This window comes from Sceloporus occidentalis, unplaced genomic scaffold (genome assembly GCF_023333645.1).
Source record: "Sceloporus occidentalis isolate IW3139 unplaced genomic scaffold, rSceOcc1.0.p SCAF_70, whole genome shotgun sequence".
Classification (NCBI taxonomy): domain Eukaryota; kingdom Metazoa; phylum Chordata; class Lepidosauria; order Squamata; family Phrynosomatidae; genus Sceloporus; species Sceloporus occidentalis.
The window spans coordinates 4,312,895-4,331,559 of NW_028317050.1; positions in this window are offsets into that span (position 1 = coordinate 4,312,895).

Below are 18,665 nucleotides of genomic sequence, written 5' to 3' on the forward strand. Positions count from 1 at the left end.
CATCACAACCAGTGACATTTCTCTGTTGATCAGTGATATACCTTGGAATACAGTAATCCTGAATTGTTGTTTTTTGTTAATTCTAGAATCTTAAAAAAATCGACTAGGTTTTACCAATTTTCATTAAAAAGTCTTTTTTTTTTTTTTTTTTAGAACCTAAGTGCTTTTCTTGGAGATATAAAACATGTTGGATTTGTTTATTTTTATCATAGTATGATATTGTAAAATTAGCAGTTTCCTAAAAAGCTTAACCTGCATGAAACTCCAAAGTACCATAATGCAATGCAAGAAAAACCTTCAGTTTACTCTTTAAATGCCAGGGTTTGGTGCATATTTTTTATTTTGGGAGACAGGTCAATTTTTTTTGTCATTTTCCTATTGTTAGGTAAACCTGTCTCCCCATATGGACCTGTCACAACCATAAAAACACAACCCAGTAAAACTTTTTAAAAAATTCAGAACCAGTTAAGCTTTTCAAGGATACATAGTCTATGGCAAATCATGCATCTGGTGACATGATATAGGGTAAAAAGTATAAAGGAGAGTATCGTCTGTGTCGCGTGATCCAGAAACAGATCAATTGTGATTATGCCACTATCTCCCCAAAGAGTATAAGGGTGTCCAGATCTAGCCTCCTGAAAGGCTGGGTTACCCACCCATGGCAGAAATGGAATATATTGCCACTGAAGGCAGAGACGCAGCCTAGTCACCTTCCAGGCCCTAATTGCGGTAAACAGGAGAGGATTAGCTTTAACGGAGTCAGGGAGCTGAGAGTCAGAGGTGTGTAAATCTGTTGCTCCAGACATGGATCCTTATACAGACCATCGCGTCTGATCCATTATACCGCATATTTCATCAATGCCGCCAAATTATAGTCCTTTGAAGAAGGCACATTGGAGGACCTGGGCCACTGTAGCCGGGACATGCTCGGTTTAGCTTTTCCCCCCCAACCAGATGAACTTGGCAAACGTTTTATCTAATTCCTTTGCATCAGAAGGGGGCAACCCTTGCATCTGCAAAGGGATAAGCAATCTAGGAAAGCTGATCATTTTTATCAAGGCTGCTCTACCCAAAAAAGAAAAGATGTAGTCCTTCCCAGCTGCCTATTCCTAATTTTTTGAATGATAGGATGAATATTAAGGGCGTAAAGCAGTGACCCCTAAATAAGTAAGCGCAACAGACTCCCACACAATGTCCAAGGATTGGACACCCGGCAGAACCCTAGAGATCTCATCTTTGAAATATTTACTGCAAACCCGTGACTGCACCCCATCTGCACAGCACGTCGAACACCCCACCGAGAGAATTTCGCGGGTCCACCACAAACAGCAGCAGGTCATTAGCAAAGGCAGAGACTCCCACATCCCTGCCCCCTACCAACATACCCTCAAAGGATCAAGAGCTATATTAAATAAAAGCAGCGACAGCGGGCAGCCCTGACGAACTCCCCGCTCCATTTTAACTTTCTCGGCATCTAGACCGTTAACGTGAAAGGTGGCGACAGGGGTAAAATACAATTTTCGAAACGGTTGCAGGAATAGAGCTCCCAAATATTGAAATTTAAGGATTCTTTCAAGATGGGCCCAGGCCACTCGGTCAAATGCCCCCTCAGCATCCAAACTCACCAACGCCATTGGGCGGCGTGAGGACCCCAATGCAGCCAAGGCGCTATTGATTAATTTAAAATGGGTTTCTGCCAGAGTGACACAGGATTCCAATTAGACATGTATATTTAGAACTGCGAGGCCATGGCTTGCCTAAATTGACTAGGACCCTGGCCACTTTTTTATGATTATACATTATCTTATTTCATATTCTTGTATCACCTTTAAGTAGGTATTTTTGTAGAAAACAACATACCCTATTTGCTCGATTATAAGACGACCCTGATTATAAGACGACCCCCCAAATCTTAATATTAATTTAGGAAAAAAAGAAAAAGCCTGAATATAAGACGACCCTATAGGAAAAAGGTTTTACCAGTAAATGTTAATTCATTTAAACTACTTTTTTAATAAAAGCTATGATTGAGAAAAATATTTTGGTTTTATTTCCTTCTATTTTCCAACCTGCCCCCCAGTTATGCACATCTGCCCCAGAAATGCCTTATACCCCCTATATGCCACTGTGCCCCATGATATGCCTTTTAACCCTCTAAATGCCACTGTGCCCCATGATATGCCTTTTAACCCTATATGCCACTCTGGCACTTAGAGGGTTAAAAGGCATATTATGGGGAAGAGTGGCATATAGGGAGGTTTAAGGCATTTCAGGAGGCAGAGTGGCGTATAGAGGTTTAAAATGGCATTTCTGGAGGCAGAGTGACATTAAGGGGGTTAAAAGGCATTTCACAGAGCACCCTGCCTCCAGAAATTATGCCTTATGCCCCCCATTTAATACTCCCCCCCCCCCCACCCCACTTACCGGTACCTCTGAGTCTCCTGTCATGTAGCTGGGGCAGCGTGTAGACTCGCGCTGCAGCCGGAAGGAGGCGTGGCTAGCAGCGGGGGTTGTCTGCGTGCATCGCGCAGACATTCCCCGGCTGTCAGAGATCAGAGTTCCCCGCGCCGGTGCCGGTGTTGGTGCCGCTCCGGTGTGGGGAACTCTGATCTTTGACAGCCAGGGAATGTCTGCGCGATGCACGCAGACAACCCCCGCTGCTAGCCACGCCTCCTTCCGGCTGCAGCGTGAGTCTACACGCTGCCCCAGCTACATGACAGCTGCACACCGGGGACTCTGAAGTACCGGTAAGTGGGGCGGGGGGGTTGAGACAGGAGGATCCAGATCCCCTGCAGCTGCGGGGGATCTGGATTGTAGTCGTCTCATAGTCAGACTTTGAGGTCTGATTATAAGACGACATGCAGGCATCCTCACAGTACACAGTCTAGTGGTAATTCAGTAAACTGCACGACCGGAGGCACTGAGAAATGAATAGCTCGAAACCAAGCTGAAACTTACATAGAACCAAAAAACAAGAGGATGGACGTGTTGTAGGGACAAAGAGTACCATGCTGCATAGTGAGACATTTTTATAATAGGGGGAGAAGCCACATAATTTACACAGCACAGACCTGAGAGGTAAGTCAACAGGGATCCAGGGCCGGCGGAGTGCCAGGAAGACCTGGCAAAACCCTCTGAAAGGTGGGTGACTTAAGGAACTCTCCACGGCAGCCATTTCAGGCCGTTCTTATACCCTAAACCCCTAGAGGACAACACCAAGTCCTCCATTTGGCATAGAAAGTTAACACGTTTCAACCAGGCGGAAAGCGGAGGAGAGACAGGTTGCTTCCAAAACCTAGGGATAGTGGCCCTGGCAGCATTAAGGAGCTGAATAGTCAGGGAGCGTTTGTAGGACCCCAGGCTCGACTGCGTGTGATGGAGGATAACACCCTCAGGGGTGATGTGGAAATCAGGGTCCGTAGTCTCCCGAATCACTGCCTCAACAGCTAACCAAAGAGGCCTTACCAGGGGACAGTCCCACCAAATGTGGAGATAGGAGCCAACACCAGAACCACACCTCCAACAGTGTGGTGGGACGTGAGGCAGAAAATGATGAAGTTCTGCTGGCACCCGATACCACCTAGTGAGCAATTTGTAGGATGATTCCTGGAGTTTGGAGGAGATAGCTCCCTTGTGGGTAAGAAGGATAACCTTATCCCAGTCAGCAGCGTCCAGGGAGAGACCTAGGTCCCTTTCCCATTGGCCGAAAAAGTAAGGTTTAGTCTGGGAGCGTTGTGTCAGATACAAATTGTACATGGTGGATAAAAGGTGGGCGTGATGACCCTTATCAGCAGTATTCTTACAAAATTCTTAATATTTTTCCAGGCAGGCACAATTTGACCAAAATCCTCTACGCAGAATGCTTTTAGATTTTGCTTATTAGTATTCCAAATAAGTCCCTTTAAATCTTTAAGACCCAAAGCCTCAGATTCTATAGCATACCAGTCTCCACTCTTTTAACCATTTCAGTAAATTCATAAAATTATTTTCCATAATGAATATGCCAAGATAATCGAAACCAAACTTGGTCCAGGCGAAATCGTATTTGGTTTTATCCAATCTATAGTATCTGGGTCTATCTTGGTTGCCATTACTTGGATTTTCGAAATACTCATTTTATAATTTGAGACTGAACTAAAATCTTTTAATTCTTCCATGAGAAACAACAAGAAGTCATTTAGATAGAGGCTGATTTTAAGCTCTATATTTTTAGTACAAAAGCCTTTTATACTCAAGTTATTTCTAATACATGTAGCGAATGGTTCAATTAACAGAATATAGAGTAATGGCGAAAGTGGGCAGCCTTGTCTACTTCCATCACTCAACAAAAAACAATCGGAGATGATATTTTGTCCAACTGTCCTAGGTGATGGGTTCTTATATAAAGATAGTATAGCTTTCTGTAGCCACTCATTCCAAATGACTCTGTTGAATGCTTTCTCTGCATCAACAGCCATTATCAGCAGTGGAATGTTTTTCTTTTCCACCGCATCTAAAATGTCAATTATTCTACTTGAATTGTAGCAGGTGGATTCATGATTGTACCAGGGATAAAACCAATCTGATCTCTTTGGATAATTGAATTCACAATTAGCTTTAAACGCGCTGCTAAAATTGAAGAGAAAAGTTTGAGTTGTGGCGATAGCTTAACGACTAAAGGGGTTCTTTCCCCGTTTTAGTATGGGCTGTATATTGGCTCGAGTCATCTCTTCAGGGAAGCCACCTAAAGAAACTTTAGAAACTACATTATTAAATGTCATTGTTAAATGTTAACATAGTAACATAGTTCATAAGGTTGAAAAAAGACCAAAGTCCATCAAGTTCAACCTATATACATATTGTGTCCCTACTGTGTTGATCCAGAGGAAGGCAAAAAAACCCTTATGAAGCAGATGCCAATTGCCCCATACCAGGGGGAAAATTCCTTCCTGACTCCAAATATGGCAATCAGAATAAATCCCTGGATCAACGTTCTGTCCCTATCAATCTAATATCCATAACTTGTAATATTATTGCTTTCAAGAAACACGTCCAGGCTCCTTTTGAACGCTTTTATTGAGTTTACCATTACCACTTCCTCTGGCAGAGAGTTCCATAATCTCACCGCTCTTACTGTAAAGAACCCCCGTCTGTGCTGGTGTAGAAACCTTCTTTCCTCCAGCCGTAGAGGATGTCCCCTTGTTATAGATACAGTCCTGGGTATAAATAGGTCCTGGGAGTGATCTCTGTACTGCCCCCTTATATATTTATACATAGTTATTAAGTCCCCCCTAAGCCATCTTTTTTCCAAACTAAATAACCCTAATTCTGATAATCTTTCTGGGTACTGTAGTCCTCCCATTCCCCTTATTACTCTGGTTGCCCGTTTTTGAACCCTCTCCAGCTCCACTATATCTTTCTTGTATACTGGTGCCCAGTACTGTACAGAGTATTCCATGTGTGGTCTGACTAGTGACTTGTACAGTGGTAGAATTATTTCCTTGTCATGGGCATCTATGCCCCTTTTGATGCACCCCATGATTGTATTTGCCTTAGCAGCAGCTGCCTGACATTGGTCGCTACAGGTAAATTTACTGTTAACTAAAACTCCTAAGTCCTTTTCCATGTCAGTCGTCCCCAGTGTTTCCCCATATAATACATATTCCCAGCCTGGATTTTTCTTCCCCATGTGCATAACCTTACATTTATCTGTGTTGAACCTCATCTGCCACATCCCAGCCCAAGCCTCCAACCTATGCAGATCCATTTGTAATCGTGCACTGTCCTCTATTGTGTTAACCGCGTTACAGAGCTTAGTATCATCTGCAAAGATTGATACTTTACTATACAATCCCTCTACAAGGTCATTAATAAATATATTAAAAAGAATAGGACCCAAAACTGACCCCTGTGGTACCCCACTCGCAACAGTCACCCACTCAGAGTATGTACCATTAATAACCACCCTCTGTTTCCTATCACTGAGCCAGTTACTTACCCACATACACACATTCTCCCCCAGCCCAAGCATTCTCATTTTATTTACCAGCCTTTTATGTGGCACCGTATCAAATGCTTTGGAAAAATCAAGATGTACGACATCCAGCGATTCACCCCGATCCAGTCTTGAGCTCACCTCCTCATAAAAGCTGATCAGGTTAGTTTGACAGGACCGATCCCTTGTAAACCCATTACACACAACAGAAGTTAAACTAACAGGCCTATAATTCCCCGGGTCACTTTTTGTCCCCTTTTTGAATATTGGCACAACATTTGCTATGCGCCAGTCCTGGGGAACAGACCCTGTCACTATAGAGTCCTTGAATATTAGAAATAGGGGTCTGTCCCTTAGAACGCGGGGGTGAATGCCATCTGGACCTGGTGATTTGTCTATTTTGATCTTTTTTTTTTTAGGCGGCACTGCACTTCTTCCCGGATTAGACAATCAACATGTACTGGGGCGTTTATCTCATCCTGCTGTATATTACCTGGCATTTAATTTTCCTCTGTGAATACAGCAGAGAAGAATATATTTAATAGATTAGTTTTTTCCTGATCCCCGTCTATAACTTCTCCCTCATTACTTTTTAAGGGGCCAACGCTTTCATTTTTAACCTTTTTACTATTTATATAGTTAAAGAACATTTTGGGGTTTGTTTTACTCTCTTTGGCAATGAGTCTTTCTGTCTCCACTTTTGCTGCTTTTATCTGATTTTTACATTTTTTATTTTTTTTCCCGATAGCTTTTTAGTGCTTCCTCACTTGCCTTCCTGTTTTAGTAGCTTAAATGCCTTTTTTTGCCATTTATTGCCCCCTTTACATTTTTATTTATACACATTGGTTTTCTCTTGTTCCTGACTCTTTTATTCCCATACGGTATGTACCTTTCACATTGAGAATTTAAGATATTCTTAAAAATCTCCCATTGCGTGTCTTGTTTTTGAGGACATTTTCCCAATTTACAGTGTTAAGGGCTTCTCTTAGTTGATCAAACTTTGCCTTCCTAAAGTTCATAGTTCTTGTGGCTCCTCTTAGAGTTCCCTTATTGAAGGACAAGTTATAATGTATTGTATTGTGATCACTATTTCCTAGATGCCCCCTGACCTGGACATTAGTTACTCTGTCAGGTCTGTTGGTTAATATTACCGTATTTGCTCGATTATAAGACGACCCTGATTATAAGACGACCCCCCAAAATCTGAATATTAACTTAGGAAAAAAAGAAAAAGCCTGAATATAAGACGACCCATAAGGAAAAAAGTTTTACCAGTAAATGTTAATTCATGTAAACTATTTTTTTAAAATAAAAGCTATGATTGAGAAAAATATTTTCTTGGTTTTTATTTCCTTGTATTTTCCAACCTGTCCCCCAGTTATGCACATCTGCCCCCAGGCTTGCCACACCAATATGGCACTGTGGCCCATGATATGCCTTTTAACCCTCTATATGCCACTGTGCCCCATGGTATGCCTTTTGACCCTCTATGTGCCACTCTGCCTCCAGAAATGCCTTATACCCCTATATCCCATTCTGGCATTTAGGGGGTTAAAATGCATATTATGGGGCAGAGTGGCATATAGGGAGGTATAAGGCATTCCAGGAGGCAGAGTGGCATTAAGGGAGTTAAAAGGCATTGTATAGTGCACTCTGCCTCCAGAAATGCCTTATACCGCTATATGCCACTCTGGCATTTAGGGGGTTAAAAGGCATATTATGGGGCAGAGTGGCATAAAGGGAGGTATAAGGCATTTCAGGAGGCAGAGTGGCATTAAGGGAGTTAAAAGGCATTGTATAGAGCACTCTGCCTCCAGAAATGCCTTATACCCCTATATGCCACTCTGGCATTTAGGGGGTTAAAAGGCATATTATGGGGCAGAGTGGCATATAGGGAGGTATAAGGCATTTCAGGAGGCAGAGTGCTCTATTAAATGCCCACTCTGCCTCCTGAAATGCCTTATACCTCCCTATATGCCACTCTGCCCCATAATATGCCTTTTAACCCCCTAAGTGCCAGAGTGGCATATAGGGGTATAAGGCATTCCAGAAATGCCCTATGCCCCCATTTAACACACACACACTTACCGGTGCTTCCAATTTCCTGCTGTATTGCCGGGGCAGCGGGTTTACGTCTCCTTCCGCTGCAGCCGGAAGGAGGTGGAGTTGGCAGCGGGGGTTTGTCTGCGTCCATCGCGGATACCTTCCCCGGCTGTCAGAGATCACAGTTCCCCGTATTCAACCTGCAAAGGAGGGGATTTTCAGTGTCTCTGAATGCCATGCTATTGGGGCATTTCAGCAACAAAGTTTAAGCTTAGGAGGGGATCATGCCTGGCAAGTCATTGGTTGTTAAGTGGTTAATAAATGAAAGAGATTAATAATAGAAAAAGGTTTAGCAGGAAACCCTTTTTGGAGGACATTTTTAGCTGGAGAACCGAGGCATTTTGTGTGCAAGACTAAAATTGCTGAAGACCTCCTCTGCTAGGAGAAAAGAATGGGGCGACTGGCTGATCCCACTACCTGACAGAAATGGTTTTTCACAAAATATGTAGTACTTAATTGTTTGCTTATCTATTTTACACTGGCTCTCAAAGGGTTAACATTTATGTAGTATCTCTAAGATACTTCACAAAATAAGCTATAAAAAGTCCCAATGGGTTTAATAGTAATAAAGCTTATCGGTAAGTAATAAAGCCACATTAGGATTAGATTACATTAGCCTAATTCGTTTTTTGCCTTTTTTTTGTAGAAGAGCCCCAGCATCAATTCCCTCATTCTGGCTGATGAGTTTTCCTTTAAATACGCCTCCGTGGGAACAGTATTCAGGCCGCAGTTAATGGGGGGGAAAAGCTCATGGTTGTCGAAGGCAGATATTACGGATGCTTTTAAATTGTTACCTATCCATCCGGATGTGTGACATCTGCATAGGATTAAACGGAGGCAGTAATAGGTTCTAGGAGTAGTCTGAAACTGACATTTTAGTTGAGACTTTGTGTTGAATTCGTCATCATACGCGCGAGCCTGGTCCATGTTTTGTACATCCGTACGTTTGTTGCCTCTCCTAACCTTCACGGCCTATTGTTATTCTAACCTAGCCCTTTCATTTAGCTAGGAAGCTTTTCAGCTAACAGAAGTCCAACATCACATATTGTAGTTCTTAAATGAACCCTCTCTTAAATACCTTATTAGAGGTCTGCAAGATCAAGCCAGTGAAGTCCCCCAGTCATTTACCAACTGATGGCGAGTAAGAGCTTTGCCAACATTAAATGGACATCCCATTTAGTCCTGGTACATGTATAGTCCTTAAGCTTCCATGTATCTTTTTTCGGATGCAGGCAGCTTGGTAAGCTGGCTACTGTACTTAATTCATCTTTGGTTCTTCAAATTTCCGACTTGTGTCACGTTTCGGCCGTCACTCGGTCATACAAAAACAAATCAAGTTCATGCGACCGGGGCAACTGGCCATTACGCCTTATTCTTCGTCATTTCTGAAAGTCTTGGACTTGTGTCCCGTGGCTGATCATTTCGTTTTTGGTGCCCAGTTGCAGTCCTGGAGGCCTGTTGTTTTTGACTGGGAAACAGAGAGCCAGTCCTCATTTGCCCTTCCCCAGGGAGCTGTCGTCGTCAGTCACATTTATCAGATATTTTAGGTTATTACGTACCAGGATTGGCCTTAACCCACTCGGGGCAGCCTCGGCGGCGTCTAAGAATAAGGTTCCAGCCCATGTGATTACAAAACCTAGGCAGATGGAACTCCAACTGTTTCTCTCTTTAGATCCCACAACCAACCTTGGAAATGCCTTCACGTCACTCGCTGTATAAGCTTGGTCATTCATATTGTCATGTTTTGGTTTATTAATAAGTTATGGTACAACTAACTTTGTGTCTTCTTTTTGCCTCTTTAGGTCTACCTGGTACGTCGGTCATGGCACACCTCAGACTGAATGGACCCTCTCTTGGTCTTTGGTTCTCCTATTCGTTTGCCCCTAACACAAATGTTAAGGCTAATGTATATTAGAATGTAGCTCTGGGAGGGGCTATGGTTATTTAACCAGCGTCTTTCTCTCCCTCCCACAGCTACGTTACAGTGCCTAACGTTGCCCTCCCTTGTCCCCCCCCCTATTTATTTCCTCTTTTCTCCTCTATCCTTTCTTTCATTCTGTTTATGAGGTGGCCCTCTCTAGGCCTACCTGGTATGTCGGTTATGGTCCTCTTGATCTTTGGTTCTCCGTTCCACCAATCCTATTCATTTTCCCCCTAACACAATTATATATTTTCAGGAAAAAGAAAACTATTGACAACTTTCACCAAATCCAGTGTTAACAAGAGTTAGAGTGTGTTGCCCTAGTCTTTCCAAGCAGATACAATGAAACATCCAAGTAATCTGGAATACGGGGCAGGTGGAAGGGCTTATTTAAATATATATATATCTCCTGCTACCCTACAGGGTTTAATTAAAAGCCTACACTATGGCTGAAAAATTTAGGACATGGAGACATCAGGATACAGACAAACGTCAAGATGTTCATAGACTGCTGGGTGCTGGCAGATGGTTGGGTGATGGCAGAAGGCTAGAGCCAGAGAGCTGGTCATCAGCTGGTAGTAGTTGTAGCACAGGTGGACAAACCAGGAAGTCTGGAGATAAGTCCAGGTCAAATACAGGAGGCAAACCGAAAGGCAAAGCAAAATAATAGTCAAGAACAAGTCTAAGGTTGGTACCAAAAGATCAAGCCAGGGTCACAGGAACAAGTACCTGGGTAGGCTGGAAGCAGTAACCAGAAGGGGCACACGTACAGGTTCGGGGACAAGGTATGATATTGGGTGCAAAATTGCAACAGAACAAGTCCAGCCTCCCAGGTAATGTATAACTTTAATGAATGCCACAGACCTTCTTTGAGCCGCAAACTACACAAACATACAGAGCCCAGTCAGTCAGTGGCTTCTTTGCAGCTGCACGGATAGTTCATAACGTCAGAGGAGACCAGACAGCAGCTGGTGTAGGTGACTGAGCGGGGGATAAGATGCAGGGCTGGGGAGAGGGCAGGGGTACAGAGAGAGAGAGAGAGGCAGGGGGAAATCTACCCACAGGCAGCCTCAAAATCTAAACGGCCATTCTGGTTGTGTGTGTTTGGGTGCGGCAGAGCCTGTCCTGGTTTGTGGGTGTCGGTGTGGCAGAGCCTGTCCTGGTGAGTGTGTTTGGGTGTTGATGTGTCAGAATCTGTCCTGGTGTGTGTGTTTCGGTGTCGGCGTGGCAGAGCCTGTTCTGGTGTGTGTGTGTTTTGGGTGTCGGCGTGGCAAAGCCTGTTCTGGTGTGTGTGTTTGGGTGTCAGTGTGGCAGAGCTTGGGCAGAGCCTGGGTGTCGGTGTGGCAGAGCCTCTCCTGGTGTGTGTTTGGGTGTCGGTGTGGCAGAGCATGTCCTGGTGTGTGTGTCTTGGTGTCGGTGTGGCAGAGTCTGTCCTGGTGTGTGTGTGGGTGTCAGTGTGGCAGAACCTTTCCTGGTGTTTGTGTGTTTGGGTATCGGTGGGGCAGATCCTGTCCTGGTGTGTGTGTGTGTGTGTGTGTGTGTGTGTGTTTGGGTGTCAGCGTGGCAGAGCCTATCCTGGTGTGTGGGTTTGGGTGTCGGCGTGGCAGAGCCTGTCCTGGTGTGTGTTTGGGTGTCGGTGTGGCAGAGCCTGTCCTGGTGTGTGTTTGGGTGTGGCAGAGCCTGTTCTGGTGTGTGTTTGGGTGTCGGTGTGGCAGAGCTTGTTCTGGTGTGTGTGTGTGTGTGTGTGTGTGTTTGGGTGTCGGTGTGGCAGAGCCTGTCCTGGTGTGTGTGTGTGTTTGGGTGCCGGTGTGGCAGAGCCTGTCCTGGTGTGTGTGTTTGGGTGTCGGTGTGGCAGAGCCTGTTCTGATGTGTGTGTGTGTTTGGGTGTAGGTGTGGCAGAGCCTGTTCTGGTGTGTGTGTGTGTTTGGGTGTTGGTGTGGCAGAGCCTGTTCTGGTGTGTGTGTGTGTGTGTTTGGGTGTCGGTGTGGCAGAACCTGTTCTGGTGTGTGTGTGTTTGGGTGTCGGCGTGGCGAAGCCTGTTCTGGTGTGTGTGTGTTTGGGTGTCGGCGTGGCGAAGCCTGTTCTGGTGTGTGTGTTTGGGTGTCGGTGTGGCAGAGCCTGGGTGTCAAGGACTGGGGTCCATACAGACGACTGTAATGACCCAGAGCGCCCAAAGATGGAGTTCAGGAGTTATTGCGCAGTAGCGGAGTAGGACAGGGCCTGATGCAGAGTGACTGCACTCTCCCGGGTGGGCATCTAGGGTTGTGCTGCCACATACCAGAACTTGTGGATATCCTGCAGGCACCCTGGAGCAGGCATGCAACATAGCAGTAGAATCATGTGCAGGATGCCAGGAGCAAGGGACAGGGAGACCAAGCAAGAAACATAACCAGACAAGATATACATAATACAGGGTACCACAGGGAACAAGACAAGGAATACTAAAGATCTGACATGAACAGGACAGGACACCCCTCTACCGAGGATACAGGACAGGACACCCCTCTACCGGGGTGGACAGCTTACATCACAGAATGACACACTTGCCCTTACACATAGACCTGGCTTACACTTGCTCTTTAATGCTCACCCTAACACTCACCCTAACATACAAACACTTTCAAAACACACTCTAGCTCCCTTCTCACTATCCACTTTTTGCCCACCTCTCTCTTTTCTCCCTCTTACTCATTATTATATTTACTCACGCCAACACACACTTACACAGACATCCATGCTTACAGACTTACACAAACACATCCGTATCCACAAACACATCCGTATCCACACACACACACACACATCCATGTACACATACAGTGCATGCTTGCAAACACATATACAGATCCATTCTCACACATACACATCCATGCTCACACACTTAGACATCAATGCACACAAACACATGCATGCTCAGAAACCCTCTCTCTCCGTCTTTACTCATCCCTTTGCTCTGCATTAGTCTGCAGATCTTCTTGGCTGGCCTCACAATATGCAAACAGCCTCATGTTTAACTGCAAGGTCACGTAATGTGTGGTCACGTAAAGGCTGCTCCTGCCTCCCCAACTAGTACATATCCCTAAATGGAGACTCTGGGGCCACAGTCATACCTTAGTTTACTTATAGCCAGGCCTTGCATTCCATTGCTCTTTTGAGTGTATGACCTTTTGTGAGGCGCTCAGCAGTGACTTTTGGACAGGGCCAGCCCAAAAAATTGTGCTGCCTGGGTCCAAGCATGGAATGCTGCCCCTCACAAAAAAGTCACACTCTCTCACCTTCTCATTCACTGCTTCAGTGTCCCTGTCTTCTTTCTCACAGCTCCGCTTCTTCTTGTTATTTTTTTTTCTTCCTTCCTCACTCACATACATACTCAGACATACAAGCACATACTTACATACCCAGATGCATACCCAAAGACATGTTCACACACTAACACACCCAAAGACACATGTTTGCACACTAACATACCCAGGCACACACTAACATATCCAAACATTCTTTGACTAACATACCAAGACACAAATGCTAACACAACCAGATACACACCGACATACCCAAAAAAACATGTTTACACACTAACATACAAAACAGATGTCCTTAAAATACTGACATACAATACCAGACACTCACATATATATATACCGTATTTGCTCGATTATAAGACGACCTCCAAAAATTTGAATCTTAATTAAGGAAAAAAAGAAAAAGCCTGACTATAAGACTACCCTATAAGAAAAAAGTTTTACTAGTAAATATTAATTCACATGTAAACTATTTTTTCTTATATAATAAAAACTATGATTGAGAAAAATGTATTTTTTTTTTTTTTATTTGCCAACCTGAGATTATATTTGTTATCAATGTCTTACAAAGAGACAGGATTGAAATAGTCTATGCCCGTTAAGTCATGAAGAAAAACATACAAAAACAGTTTACTGCATATAACATAAAATGTTACACTTGTGTTGAAGTGAAATTAGAAAATACATTGTTTTTGTCATGCAGTGTGGACCGCAAGCCGAGGTTGGAGTACCAGAAATCAGGATAAATGCGCAGAGGTCAGGAGTCTAAAGCTCCAAATCAATGAGGTCAAGCCAAGGTCAAACTAAGAATCATAGGCACAACCATGACAGGCCAAGGTCCAGATGTCCTCAGAGTTTATACAGTGAATAATCACCAGTTCTAGGTTTTGGCGCTCAAACGTTCAAAAGTCTGATGCCACTTTCTGTTCAGATATTATGGTGGCCATTTTGTGTGTGTGGCACGGCCATAATGTAGGAGCCTGGATTCAGATGACTCGCCACCAGGGGGGGCAAGTGGAGTCAGATGGAGGTTCCCTTCTCCTCTGCAGGCGGCTACTGGCTGACTGAGAAGGGACCCCCTCTTCTCATTGGTTTTTCATAGAAGTATTTATTTAAAAAATATTCATGAACAACTTTGTTTAAAAAATGTATTTAACACATATTTAACTCTCTCCATCTGTACTTTGGAGAAAGGTGAGTTTTTACACTTACATTCTGGCGAGAGCTTATTTAAAGCAGTTAGGGAACATAAATAGGTGAAACACGCTGTGCAGAGGATCCAGACATCACTAGGAAGTAGGAACCTGAAAGACAGTATGACTCCGCTCTTATCTTTGTGTTCTCTTGGTAAGCAATACACGCACCTGGCCACCCATGTGATGTGAAAGAATAGATGATTCATCAGTCCAGGCCACCCTTTTCCATTGCTCCATGGTCCAGTTCTTATGCTCACATGCCCATTATAGGTGCTTTTGGCAGTGAACAGGGGTCAGCATGGACACCCTCACTGCTCTGAGGCTACATGACCCCATACGCAACAAACTACGATGACTGTGTGTTCTGACACATTAACTTTTTCACCAATTCGAGCTACAGTAGATTGTCTAATGGATTTGAACATGGACCAGCCTTAGCCCCATGTGCATTGATGAGCCTTGGCCTCCCATGACCACCTCTGGTTCACCGCTTTTCCCTTTCTGGATCACTTTTGAAAGGTACTAATCACTGCAGGCCTGGAAAATCATACAAGAGCTGCAGATTTAGGGATGTTGTGACCCAGTAGTCAAGCCATTACAATTACGCTTGCCCATTTCCCCGGTTTCTAACACATGAACCTTTAGGACGAAAGGGGGAGAAATATCACGCTAACCCCCTGAGGCTGAAGACACGTGGGAGTAGGTTTGAGTCGGGGGGGTGGGGTTCACTGATGTATTCCTGGGAAGACTGTTTGCCTGTGCTCATTGGCGGTCACAGGTTGACCGGAAAGCCCTAGCCTCCCATGGACTAGCCGGACTAGCTCTATAAGGCTGGAAACACTCCATGCGCCTGACCGGCACCTAGCCATCAATTCATGGAACTTTATGGCAGCTAGGAACTGTAGCAACTGCCGCCAACAACTGGAACTGCATTGCTACGGCCATCCTTTGTCCCACCACATCACTCTTTTGGGGTTGCACCATGCTCGTGGTGTGCAAAACTTTGAGGTGGTTACAGAGAAGGAACTTATTTGGGAACCCTGCTTTTATTACCCATTTTAAGGACCAGGGTTCACCCAGCCGCCGATGTGGAACTCTGGCCCGGCAACCACACAGACTACACCCGGGGACATTTCCGACGTTGCTCAGAGTCTCAACGTCAGATCAAGTTGCTTTTTGTAACATAACATCCTTGGACCATGAACTCTCCATTGGTATCCCGGGATTGACACCGCTTTCTTGGGATCTGCTCAAAATAGTCACTTTTCATCACTATTTTCGGCTTTTTGGCACTGGCCTGTCTGGAAGTTGATGGGATAATACTCCTGATCAAATTATGTTGTGTATAAATATCTGTGTCCAATAAAGTAAGTTTCTGTTTTACCTCACCGAGTTCTTTCTTGTTATTGGGGTAAGTCTCGGTGCTGTCCTTTTCAGGACAGTAAAGCCCTTTATTGCTATGCTACATTACCACCGATGTTCCTGAGGAGTGGAGTTTCCTGCTGTCTTTGACGGTAGCACCACCTGACGATTGAAGTCTTGTATTCCTGGTGGCTATGTGGGGAAGGAAGCAGAGTCTGGCGGGTGCACCCAGTGGGGGTATGGGTCGGTCCCATCACAACCTACACATAGCCCTGGCTTTGACCCCATCACATACAGCTGGGATGAATTGGAACACTGATAGCGAGGCAGGCCTTCTCATTTATCAGTACCTGACCTCACAAATTATTTTTTGACCGAATGGGCCATAGTGTACCTATAACTATTTTAGATATAGCCATTTTAACCTTTTAAGTGCTGAGATGCAGGACACATTTTCATTCATCTGGCCAGGATAAAAAATAAAATTGCCCGTATTTCCCCAATTTACGCGAAACCATAACGCAACAAATCACCAAAACTAATCACCTGGTTTAACAAATATATCCAATAGATTTGTCAATACATAGATGAAGATTTAGACTGCAAATGCTGTTAGGGATAATAAGAGACTGTGTATTTGCAGGGTAAGGATAAAAAAAAAAAAAATAGGTTCATTCCATAATCATGTTAAAAAACACAAATGTCAACAAGAATGGTGTTTCTAAAGGGGTTTTAGAGTAGAGTAGAAGTGTGCCATTGACATCACTGTATGTATCAGCCATTTCCAGTATGCTGTCATCTGATTTCATAATAGATCAGGTGGCAGCAGGTTGCCACTAACCAGTAAAACTGGTTACCGTGGTAGCAGGTTGCCGCCACTCTGGCATCTAATACTGGTGTGTAGTCATGCCAGCTCCCTAGACCACACTAAATTCTCTGTTAATTCCCTGTGAGGAAGTGCTTGCAAATACAAAATTCAGTTCAACTTACACTCAAAAAGAAACCTGTTCAGATGAATACTTAAATATCAAAACAGTCCCTTGAAGTGCTCTTAATTTAGCATTAACTTTTATAAATTGTGCAAAAGAATCACCTTACACCAAAGACATTAGCCAGATTGCCCTGAAATTGGGCCAGGCTAAAAGGTGGCAAAAGCAAAGAGAACTTTAACAACACAAGCTGTTGGTAGTAAAATGTAAAAATAAAAAATAGAGTATGTCTGCCTCCTGAGTACAATGCATGAACGACAACACCTCCCTCTTATGTCTGTGGCCAGCCCAGTAGAGTTGTACAGATGGTGGCATGCATAAAAACTTAGTATGGCTGTATGAGTTGCTCAACACCTTCTATGCACTTATGTCATAAGGAAGTGGAGGATCAGGTACACAAAAAACAGTGCACCTCATGCAAATTGTACACATCATATACAATCTAGTATAATTTCTATCAGTCCTTTTAGTTTGAAACACCCATCCACACACTATTGTGTCCTTTGTAACCCATTGCCACAACATCTGGTGATACAAGCTGCAGTAGAACCACTGCAAAGTCTCACAATTATGCGGATGCCAAAGCTGTGAAAATTCTAAGCTTCAAAGCTGTTTTTGGGATATTATGGGGTCAGTGTTGGAGCATGCACATGACACATCTATGCTTATGGAACAGCGCTGTACACCGTTGCAGAATTCAAATGGAAATGTATGCGAAAACCACTATTTTTTTTGTTGTGTGAACACTACAGCATAAGCCATGCTACTACCATGAAGCCCCTGGTTGTTTAGTGTATGTATAAACTGAAAACATGCATGTTCCAAAAACATGCATGTCAGGCAGTGGGAAAAAAACACCACCTTTTTCCAACTGCCAAAAGAAGGTAATGTGTAAACTGTGGCATGAAACACACCATTAAGCCCCAAGAAATATACCTAAACTTTCCTAGTTTTCAAACATATATTTATTACTAACATACTTGGTCATATTCTGGGCAAAAATCTCTTCCAGTTGGTCTGTGAATAATGGAAAGGACAAAAGATGATGACAATGTTTTGCAGTAAAAATGCTGCATAAAAGGTGTCAAGATGCCCGTAGAAAGTTCCACTCACAGAATACCAAATTTGAAAAACTCCTAATTTGAAATCAGTAATGCGTATCATTTAATATTTTAGTATAGTACTTTACATTAGTTTTTATTCAATAAGTTGAGGTTTTTATGCTGAAAAAATTACAATGTAGTGGTCTAAAACAAAGTAATCTACTTGCTAAAATAATGTAATCATGAAGGAAAAGGCTAATAGAAATGTGTTCCCATTTTACTTTATTTAAACAGTTGGTATTACTGAAGAGGCAAAGATTTTCTAGAAACTGGAAAAAACCATAGCAATACAATCCATGTATTAAATGGCTATCTGTATTACATATTTGATTTCTAATAGGAAAGTAAATCAATGTAATATATGTAGCAAGATTAATTTTAATAAAATAAAAAGATTATTCTCCACAACAAATTTGAAAAAACACACACACACACACACCACATGTGTGTGTGTGTAAAATATTTGAAACCTTCCGCCCTTGCCATGATCGGAATGATCACACACCACAGTATAAAGACAAAAAATTAAATTTGATTAAACTGAAAGATAGTCTTTTCGGATAAAGTATTTCAGTCAACACTTGGAGCATTTACCAAGACCATAAATTACAATTGTGGACTAAAACACTGACTATGGTGATACATGGCTATGTTCTACCATAAACGTTTCCTCTATGTTTTATATTTCTGTATCCCAGCACTTGGAGTTTTGCAG